At 37.7% G+C, this 10656-nt stretch overlaps 1 non-coding gene across 1 annotated transcript; it reads left to right on the top strand.

The window, feature by feature from the left end:
- The first annotated feature begins 2709 nt into the window (after positions 1–2709).
- On the top strand, positions 2710–2829 carry LOC145524970 (U6atac minor spliceosomal RNA). Its single transcript, XR_014067998.1, has one exon. It is a non-coding gene; the product is annotated as a U6atac minor spliceosomal RNA (small nuclear RNA).
- The last annotated feature ends 7827 nt before the right edge of the window (positions 2830–10656 follow it).

Here is a 10656-nt window from a genome sequence, read left to right as displayed (position 1 = left end):
GGCCTTCCTGTCCATCACCAACTCCCAGAGTTTACTCAAATGCATGTCCATTGAGTCAGTGATACCATCCAACCATCTCATCCTCTGTCGTCCCCTTCTCTTCCTCCCTTCAATCTTTCCCAGCATCAGGGTCTTTTCCAGTGAGTCAGTTCTTCGCATCAGGTGGCCGAAGTATTGGAGTTTCAGCTTCAACATGAGTCCTTCCAATGAACACCCAGGACTGATCTCCTTTAGGATGGACTGGTTGGATCTCCTTGCAGTCCAAGGGACTCTCAAGAGTCTTCTCCAACACCACAGTTCAAAAGCATCAATTCTGCAGTGCTCAGCTTTCTTTATAGTCCAAGTCTCACATCTGTACATGACTATTTGAAAAACCATAGCTTTGACTTGACAGACCTTTGGATAATAGGGTGATAAAAAACCAGGAAGAACCAAGGTGCCAGTGTGAAGGCTATTAGGCAGAATGCTCTCTCATTCTGGAAAGGTGAGACTTTTGTTCAACTCAGGCCTTAACAAGCTGGATGAGGCCCACTCACATTACAAAGGTTCAATCTGCTTTACTCAGTCTACAGATTCAAATTTTAATCTTGTCCAAAAACATACTCACAGAAACACCCCAATAATGCTGTATCAAATATACTGGCACCCAGTGGCCCAGTCAAATTGATGCAAAAAATTAACCATCACACTATGATTTTACTGTTCAAAAGTTTCATGTTCTTTTCCCATCCTCATTCTCACTACCATTATTTTAGTTCAGGTCCTATGATCTCCTACTGGTTTCCAGCACAAGGATGTAAACCAGCTCCTCCCTCCCATCCTTTATTTCAGAGAACATTGGGTAGGCTGTGGATACAATTATTTTCAAAAATGTTGTTTTCATCATATCATTCTTATCCTATTCTTTAACTCACAATGGCATCTTACACCAAATATATCCAGTTCTTTTCCTTATAATATATTGTTCTATGTAATACAGCCCTACCTGGCTTACTGACCTGTTTCTTCCATCACTCTCCTAAATCAGAACCTACATTATAAGTGGCCAAGAGTTAAAGTATGTTTTTTACTCATCAACACCCTTTCTCTACTCAACATACTCTCTTTCTCTGGAAAGTACTGTGCACTCTACTCCACCTAAATCAATCCTACTGCTCTATTAAGATTTGTCTCCAGCTTCAACTACTTTTTGGAGCTTTCCTAAATCTTCTTATCATTTAGCTGCTAAGTTGCATCCGACTCTTTGTGACCCCATGGACTGCAGTCCACTGGCTCCTCTGTCCATGGGATTTCCTAGGCAAGAGTACTGGAATGGGTTGCCATTTCTTCCTCCAAGGGATCTTCCTGACCCAGGGATCGAACTCACGTTGCCTGCATTGGTGGGCAGATTCTTTACCACTGAGCCACTTGGGAAGCCCTATATATATGCACATACATACATACATGCATATATATATATATATATATATATATACACACACACAAAATGAAATATTACCAACGTATATATATATATAATGAGAAATTTACAAAAATGGCAAATATACTACTATAAAGAATCAGAACCCAAGCAAAGAATGGCTGAAAAACAAGAGATTAAATTCAGTAGAAGAATAATTGAATATCAGGTAGAGCCTCAGAAGCAAAAATGTTTATAATACTGAGAATGCTAAGCCCACAACTGAGTGGGGCGAAGGAAAACCAGGTATGGCTGAAGATGGAGCCAAGCCACTTCTAACCAACGGAGCTGAAGTCCATAAAGTATAGGTGAAATTCTGGTTTGTTCCTTATCCATGATCCTAAAACACAAAGATTTTCTGTAATTTACTTGGCAATAAATCTAAACGCATCTAGCAACAACAACTGGCCTAGAAAGACATACGCCTGTTTATTGTCTTTATCTCATTTAGCATTAATATCTATGAATTTCACTGAAGAAATATTGTTTTTATTATGAGTAACTATCCTAGATCCCATTGAACATGACATGACATGTAACACTGAGTATATGCTCCATACTACACCATTTTAAAATCTTATAAATTCTCAGTTCCAAAACACACCTGGCCCCTAGGATTTTAGATAAGATTCTATGGATCTTAGAGCTTGAGATTCCACAGAAAGAACCAGTCAGATATACAAAAGGATCTCTCATCCAAAAAAGGTTTCAGAGTGCATGGAAGATCCATTTAAAATAGTTTTATTAAACGGAGGATATCTTTTCAGTGCCACACACATTCTATCAATGATCACTTTTGCAATCAGTGGCAAAATTTCTTTTATTAAATAACATTAGTTAAAAGCAAAAAAATAACCTGCCAATCATGAACTGTTACCTTTTTCCTCCCCTTATAATGCCAAGAATACCAGAAAAAAAAAGTTGTAAAACAGCATTCTCTTTGCCTCCTATAACCTTAACAGATAGTTTCCTGGAATTGTCTATTCAAACAGAAACTTAATTTCCATGCACAACTGGAAATACCACATTGGCAGGCAAGAAAAACATCAAACACCAGTAGATTAAATAGAAAGTGGAAGAACTAAAAGACAACAAAATAGAACTTGCTCAGTAAGGTGGTCATTTGAGAAAAGACTTCTGTCTGTTAATATTAATATAGGAATATATCTCTTAAGTGAAGTAGCAATAATCAAGGAAGCTTTGGATCTATAAAACAACTAGGTGATGATATCATTCAAGAAGTTTTTCTAGTGCTGTACGAAAGAAGAAAAGCTCAGCAACTGTCTTGGGGATGAAATGTCCTCAGGCCTGCACAACACACACATGGTTAATCACAGCCACCCCTTCATGGCATATAACCATGGGTTTTCTCTTTTTACTTTAAGTTGATGGAAAAGTTCTGAAGATGGATATTGGTGATAGCTGCTCTGTCTCTCACATTAGTAGAGGCTTTAAAGACTGAGAACTTGAAAAACAAAAGAAGTATTCTCTCTCCACCAACAAGACCAGGCTCTGCTGATCCATCCATCTCCCTCCACTGCCCTGAACCTAATGGGTATCCCGCTTTGTACTGACAGCCATCAAGGAAAAGCAGGATCATGCTGCCATCTGGGCACTGCTCCCTGATGCCTAACTCCCTCAGGAAATGACTTGTGTGGCCAATATTCAACTAATAACCAAACTAAACCAAGTAATTCACTTTGCACAACCATTTTAAAAACAAAAGAAGGAAAGACAGAAAACAGAACACTACCTTCAGAAACTGCCACACAGAAAGGCAAACAAAAAAAACAGCAACAGCATGGGAAGGACAAAATTCCACATGGCATCCAGACAGGGGTCCCCCTTGGTTCTGCTGCCTTGATTCTCCGCTTGTCAGAGAAATTTTTTTTAAAAACCTCCATCAGCTCTTAGTGTAGAATTGACACTTTGTAAATAGCAACAGGGAGAAAGTTCAATAAAATCAATGTGTTATGAAAGTAAGAAAGAAAAAAAAATTCTACATAAACTTGATCACTGTACGACTACCTAATGATTGAAAGGTTGAGTTCAAGATGCCAGAACACTTCCAGATAAAGCATACCAGAGTCCCAAAGTGACATGTTGTGTTATAAAATATGGACCTATATCTCTATTATCTTTGGTAAACAATCTCAAAATATCTCATACTTTGGTAAACTCAAAGGGATATCTCACAAGCAAAGTGAGGGATCAATTTGTTTGAATATTTACTTTTCACAGAGGAGAAGGTAAGTGGCTGGCAAAATACCTGTCACAAAGCAAGAGCTCAATAAATATTTGTGGAACTGAACTGAAACAAGTGGTAGAAGCTAGTTAAGATTACCTGCATCTGCTGATGAAATCTATCAGGTTATTGTTCCAACTTTCTATCTGATTGAACCCATGAAAAATAACTGGCCTTATCAACAGAGAAAGGCTGTGTTTTTTTTCCACTGGGTATCACAAGTATCAGCACCCCACAGCAAGCTGCTCAGAGGCTCAGTGAAGACTCATCTCCCCAGAATCAGCATCTTCGACCTAACTCCTTTTAACAAAAATACAGAAAATTTAAATTATAAGGCAGGGAATGTAGAGGATGCAGAGGTGATCAAAACAAAATTCTAATAATGAGAGAGAGACCCGTTGATAGATAAGCTACCTCAAGAAGACCCACTCAAAAAAACTGGGAGTCAGTCTCTTTCAATTTCCTCATCTGAAAAGTGGGAACACTCAATCAATTGCTTTCAAGCTTCTACAAGTGCTACTCATACTGAAAAAGACATTTCATATTAAATGCAGCATATTTATACATATACAGAAATGTGTTTATTTATACATGTTTAGAAATTAACCCTTAAATCTTCCAATGTGGATGCACTCTGGTATGGTGTCGTGTGTTTTATTCTATTTCACTGTTTAACTGCAACCACTCAGTGGATCTCATGGCACACTAATAGTTCATGACATGCCGTTTGGAAAACACTGGACTAGATGATTTCTTTCCAGCTCATTAAATGAAAAACCATGATTTTTATTTATAAGCAATTGAAAAATATCTACCACTCCCAAATACTAGTTCCTCAATGAACTTTCCAAAGCCATTTCCTGAGTGAAATGATATAATCCCTACAAATCTTTGCCTTCCCTTCTTCTTCACAAGTAACACTCATGATCCTTTCCACTCAAAAAGCCTTAAAAGTGATTTTTTCAGGGTGCATGAATATCAACAAGCCTGACAGCAGAAGCAAGCAACAGGGATTCTGCAATAGAAAATTAAACATCTACCAAAGGAACTCCCTTTTACTCATAAAGAAGTACATTTGAATCTTTGTAAGCCATCAGGCAACAGCTAAAGCAGCCAAAAGCCAAAACAATACTTATGGAGTGGAAGCAAACCACATTGATCTTGATTTTAATTACATAAAATATATTTCAAAGTAGTTTCATTCTCTCTTCCAAATTATAGAATTTGTTCCCTCAAATGAGAATATTTTGGCTTTCTATAACAGCATCTATTGTCACTTTTGTAAATTTTCTTAAATGGCTGCCTTCTGCCACAGCACCCCCACCTCATCCTACCACCTTTCCACCATCTTTAGTAATGTCCCAAACTAGTGGGTGTGTAGGAACCTCTGGTGAAAAACAAGCTTGCTTTGAGTAAAATAATCTCCTCAATCACAATTGGAGCTTTCTCAGTATATAACTGGGGAAAAGCCTTGTTTACATCTCATCATAGCTTAAAATCCACCTAAAATATTATCTGATCAAAGGCATTACAGTCTTGACATGGAAAACTAACAGTATCATTTGTGCTTGTTAACAATTTCAAAATGCTTTATTATAAATCTTCTCTTGGTTCCTAAGTCTACAGGGCAAAGAATAAATATGTTCTTTATAATAACTTATAAATTATAAGTATATTTTTATAATTTACATTAAATTATAAAAATAAGTATTTTAATTTATATTATAGTTATTTAGTTTATAAAATAAAATGTAAAGGATCCAAGTTTTAAATTTAAAAAGCACTTCAATTGATAAATATCAGAGAAATACTAATGTTAAAAAATTAGGTCCATTGTAATACTATAATCAAAGCATTCTGTGTATTTTCCAAACTTAGCAAGACATACTTTTATTTTTAATTTTTAAACTACTAATCCTGGAGGGAAAACAAACACCATTAATTTCCTTTTCAGACACTAGTTGTCTGTGGCATGTGTTTTTATCACTTCCTGCCACAAGGAAATACATTTGAAACAAAGAAAGATAGTCAAAAGAGAGTTCTCTAGGTTAGCCTAAAATTATTCTTTTAAGAATTGAGAGTGTAAACATATTTCAATAATAGCACTGGATGATAAAACTACTCAGAAAACCTTCACATTTCTTTATTACATGACTTCATCTAATGCTCAAAAAGGTTTGTAAAGATTATTTGGCAGATAAACTAAACAAGTTAAGTTAGGTAACACTTTTTCACACACACAGCTAATAAAAAGCAGAGGCAGAACTTAAATTCCTTCCATTTCACACCCAATCTCACAGTGGACACTATAACACAGTTTTTCCTATAAGCCTTTGATCAAGTTGCAAGTTTTTACTTTACCCTATTTATCCAAACCATCATGGTTTTTTGTGTATGTGTGGTGGGGAAAGTGATCAATACAGGTTGCAAATGATGACAAGAACATGAGGACTAATTTATCATTTTATAGCTAAGTTGTATTCAACAGTGATTCATTCAGTCCTAGGTACCAAGTAGTACATTAAATATGGGGAATCCTAAACAAAAATACAAATTATAGCTCATAATCCTAGGAGTTAGTAAGAAATTTAGTAAAAACCTATCTTAGTCTGCTCAACCTGCTGTAACAAAATACCATGACCTGTGTGTTTTAAAGCAACTGATAAAGGATTAATCTCCAAAATACACAAGCAGCTCAAATAGCTCAATATCAGAAAAACAAACAACTCAATCAAAAAAGTGTGCAGAAGACCTAAACAGACATTTCTCCAAAGAAGACATATAGATGGCCAGTAAACATACGAAAAAATGCTCAAAATCACTCATTACTAGAGAAATGCAAATCAAAAATACAATGATGTATCACACCTCACATCAGTCAGAATGGCCATCATCAAAAAAATCTACAAACAATAAATGCTGGAGAAGATGTGGAGAGAAGGAGAAAGGAGAAAACCCTCCTGCACTGTTGGTGGAAATGTAAATTGATACAGTCACTATGGAGAACAATATGGAGATTTCTTAAAAAATAGGAATAAAACTACCATATGACCCAGCAATCCCACTACTGGGCATATACTCTGAGAAAACTACAATTCGAAAAGACACATGCATCCCAATACTCACTGCAGCACTACTGACAATAGCCAGGACATGGAAGCAACCTAAATGCCCAACAACAAATGAATGGATAAAGATGTGATACATAATTACAATGGATATTACTCAGCAAAAATAGCAATGGATTTAACTCTGCTGTAGTGAGGCAAATGAACCTAGAGCCTGTTATACAGAGTGAAGTAAGTCAGAAAGATAAAAAATATAAATTATATATTAACACACATATATGGAATCCAGAAAAATATTACTGATGAACCTATTTATAGGGAAGAATTGGAGATGCAGATGTAGAGAATGGACTTGTGGAAACAGCAGGGGAAGGAGAGGGTAAGATGAATTGAGAACCTACCATTGACATATATACACTATCATGTGTGAAACAGGTAACTAGTGGCAAGCAGCTGTTTAACAAAGGGAGCCGAGCCTGGTGCTCTGTGACAACCTACAGAGATGGGATGAGAAGAGGGTGGGAGGCTCAAGAGGAAAGGAAAATATATATATATATATATATATATATATATAATTATGAAAGATTTGCATTGCTGCACAGCAAAAACCAGTACAGCATTGGAAAGCAGTTCAGTTCAGATCAGTCACTTAGTCATGTCCAACTCTTGAGACCCAATGAACCACAGAATGCCAGGCCGACCTGTCCATCACCAACTCCTGGAGTTTACCCAAACTCACGTCCATTGAGTTGGGGATGCCATCCAACCATCTCATCCTCTGGCCTTCAATCTTTCCCAGCATCAAGGTCTTTTCAAATGAGTCAGCTCTTCTCATCAGATGGCCAAAGTATTGGAGTTTCAGCTTCAACATCAGTCCTTCCAATGAACACCCAGGACTGATCTCCTTTAGGATGGACTGGTTGGATCTTCTTGCAGTTCAAGGGACTCTCAAGAGTCTTCTCCAACACCACAGTTCAAAAGCATCAATTCTTCGGCTCTCAGCTTTCTTCACCGTCCAACTCTCACATCCATACATGACTACTGGAAAAACGATAAGTCTTGACTAGACAGACCTTTGTTGGCAAAGTAATGTCTCTGCTTTTTAATATGCTGTCTAGGTTGGTCATAACTTTCCTTTCAAGGAGTAAGCGTCTTTTAATTTCATGGCTGCAATCACCATCTGCAGTGATTTTGGAGCCCCAAAAATAAAGTCAGCCACTGTTTCCACTGTTCCCCATCTATTTCCCATGAAGTGACAGGACCAGACGCCATGATCTTAGTATTCTGAACATTGAGCTTTAAGCCAACTTTTTCACTCTCCTCTTTCACTTTCATTAAGAGGCTTTTTAGTTCTTCTTCACTTTCTGCCATAAGGGTGGTGTCATCTTTTTATTTGAGGTTATTGATATTTCTCCTGGCAATCTTGATTCCAGCTTGTGCTTCTTCCAGCCCAGCGTTTCTCATGATGTACTCTGCATATAAGTTAAATAAGCAGGGTGACAATATACAGCCTTGACGTACTCCTTTTCCTATTTGGAACCAGACTGTTGTTCCATGTCCAGTTCTAAATGTTGCTTCCTGACCTGCATACAGATTTCTCAAGAAGCAAGTCAGGTGGTCTGATATTCCCATCTCTTGAAGAATTTTCCACAGTTTACTGTGATCCACACAGTCAAAGGCTTTGGCATAGTCAATAAGCAGAAATAGATGTTTTTCTGGAACTCTATTGCCTTTTTGATGGTCCAGCAGATGTTGCCAATTTGACCTCTGGTTCCTCTGCCTTTTCTAAAACCAGCTTGAACGTCTGGAAGTTCGTGGTTCATGTATTGCTGAAGCCTGGCTTGGAGAATTTTGAGCATTACTTTACTAGCGTGTGAGATGAGTGCAATTGTGTGGTAGTTTGAGCATTCTTTGGCATTGCCTTTCTTTGCGATTGGAATGAAAACTGACCTTTTCCAATCCCGTGGCCACTGCTAAGTTATCCAGATTTGCTGGCATATTGAGTGCAGCATTTTCACAGCATCATCTTTTAGGATTTGAAATAGCTCAACTGGAATTCCATCACCTCCACTAGCTTTGTTTGTAGTGATGCTTCCTAAGGCCCACTTGACTTTGCATTCCAGGATGTCTCGCTCTAGGTGAGTGATCATATCATTGTGATTATCTGGGTCGTGAAGATCTTTTTTGTATAGCTCTTCTGTGTATTCTTGACACCTCTTCTTAATATCTTCTGCTTCTGTTAGGTCCATACAATTTCTGTCCTTTATCGAGCCCACCTTTGCATGAAATTTTCCCTTGGTATCTTAAATTTTCTTGAAGAGATCTCTAGTCTTCCCCATTCTACTGTTTTCCTCTATTTCTTTGCATTGATCACTGAGGAAGGCTTTCTTATCTCTCCTTGCTATTCTTTGGAACACTGCATTCAAATGGGTATATCTTTGCTTTTCTCCTTGCTTTTCGCTTCTCTTCTTTTCACAGCTATTTGTAAGGCCTCCTCAGACAGCCATTTTGCTCTTTTACATTTCTTTTTCTTGGGGATGGTCTTGATCCCTGTCTCCTGTACAATGTCATGAACCTCTGTCCATAGTTCATCAGGCACTCTGTCTATCAGATCTAGTCTCTTAAATCTATTTCTCACTTCCACTGTATAATCATATGGTGTTTGATTTAGGTCATGCCTGAATGGCCTAGTGGTTTACCCCACTTTCTTCAATTTAAGCCTGAAGTTGGCAATAAGGAGTTCATGATCTGAGCCACAGTCAGCTCCAGGTCTTCTTTTTGCTAACAGTATAGAGCTTCTCCATCTTTGGCTGCAAAGAATATAATCAATCTGATTTGGATGTTGGACATCTGGTGACGTCCATGTGCAGAGTCTTTTCTTGTGTTGTTGGAAGAGGGTGTTTGCTATGACCAGTGCATTCTCTTGGCAAAACTCTATTAGCCTTTGCCCTGCTTCATTCTGTACTCCAAGGCCAAATTTGCCTGTTACTCCAGGTCTTTCTTGACTTCCTACTTTTGCATTCCAGTCCCCTATAATGAAAAGGACATCTTTTTTGGGTGTTAGTTCTAAAAGGTCTTGTAGGTCTTCATAGAACCGTTCATCTTCCACTTCTTCAGCATTACTGGTCGGGGCATAGACTTGGATTACGGTGATATTGAATGATTTTCCTTGGATAGCAATTATCCTCCAATTTAAAAAAATACAAATTCATTTCTCACAATCCAAGATCAAGCTGCTGGCAGATTTGGTGTGTCATGAGGATTCTTTTCCTGGTGTGCAGATGTGCCTTCTGGCTGTGTGTTCACATAGGCCTTTCTTGGGTACATGTTCATGGAGAGAGAAATTGTTCTCTTCTTCCTCTTCTTATAAGGGACTAATCTCATCATGAATGTCTATCTTTATGACCTAATCTAAACCTAATTATCTCCAAATTGAAGTGAAAGTGTTAGTCACTCAGTTGTATCTGACTATAGCCCACCAGGTTCCTCTGTCCATGGGATTTCCCAGGAAAGAATACTGAAGTGTGTTGCCATTTCCTTCTCCAGGGGATCATCCCAACCCGGAGATCAAACCCTGGTCTCCTACATTGCAAGCTGACTCTTTACCTTCTGAGCTACCAGAGAAGGTCCCCTCTAAACAGCATCACACTGGGGGCCAGGGCTTCATATATGGTTTTTTAATATATGAATTTTCATATATGAATAATTTTCAACATATGAATTTTAGCCCACAACAGGAACCCCATAGGTAAACAAGTAATTATAATTAGTTTAATACAAACTAATTTAACTCCGAAAATAGCACTTAATTGTGTTCAACAAATATTTATTAATAGACAGTGAAAGGAAAGTAAATTTTTGACAGTGGGCAAATATCAATAAGA

The sequence above is a fragment of the Giraffa tippelskirchi genome, chromosome 10 (assembly GCF_054371585.1).
Source record: "Giraffa tippelskirchi isolate mGirTip1 chromosome 10, T2T-mGirTip1v1.2.pri, whole genome shotgun sequence".
Taxonomy (NCBI): Eukaryota; Metazoa; Chordata; class Mammalia; order Artiodactyla; family Giraffidae; genus Giraffa; species Giraffa tippelskirchi.
The sequence above is the reverse complement of the archived record's forward strand: the minus strand, read 5'-3'. Positions and strand labels throughout refer to the sequence as shown.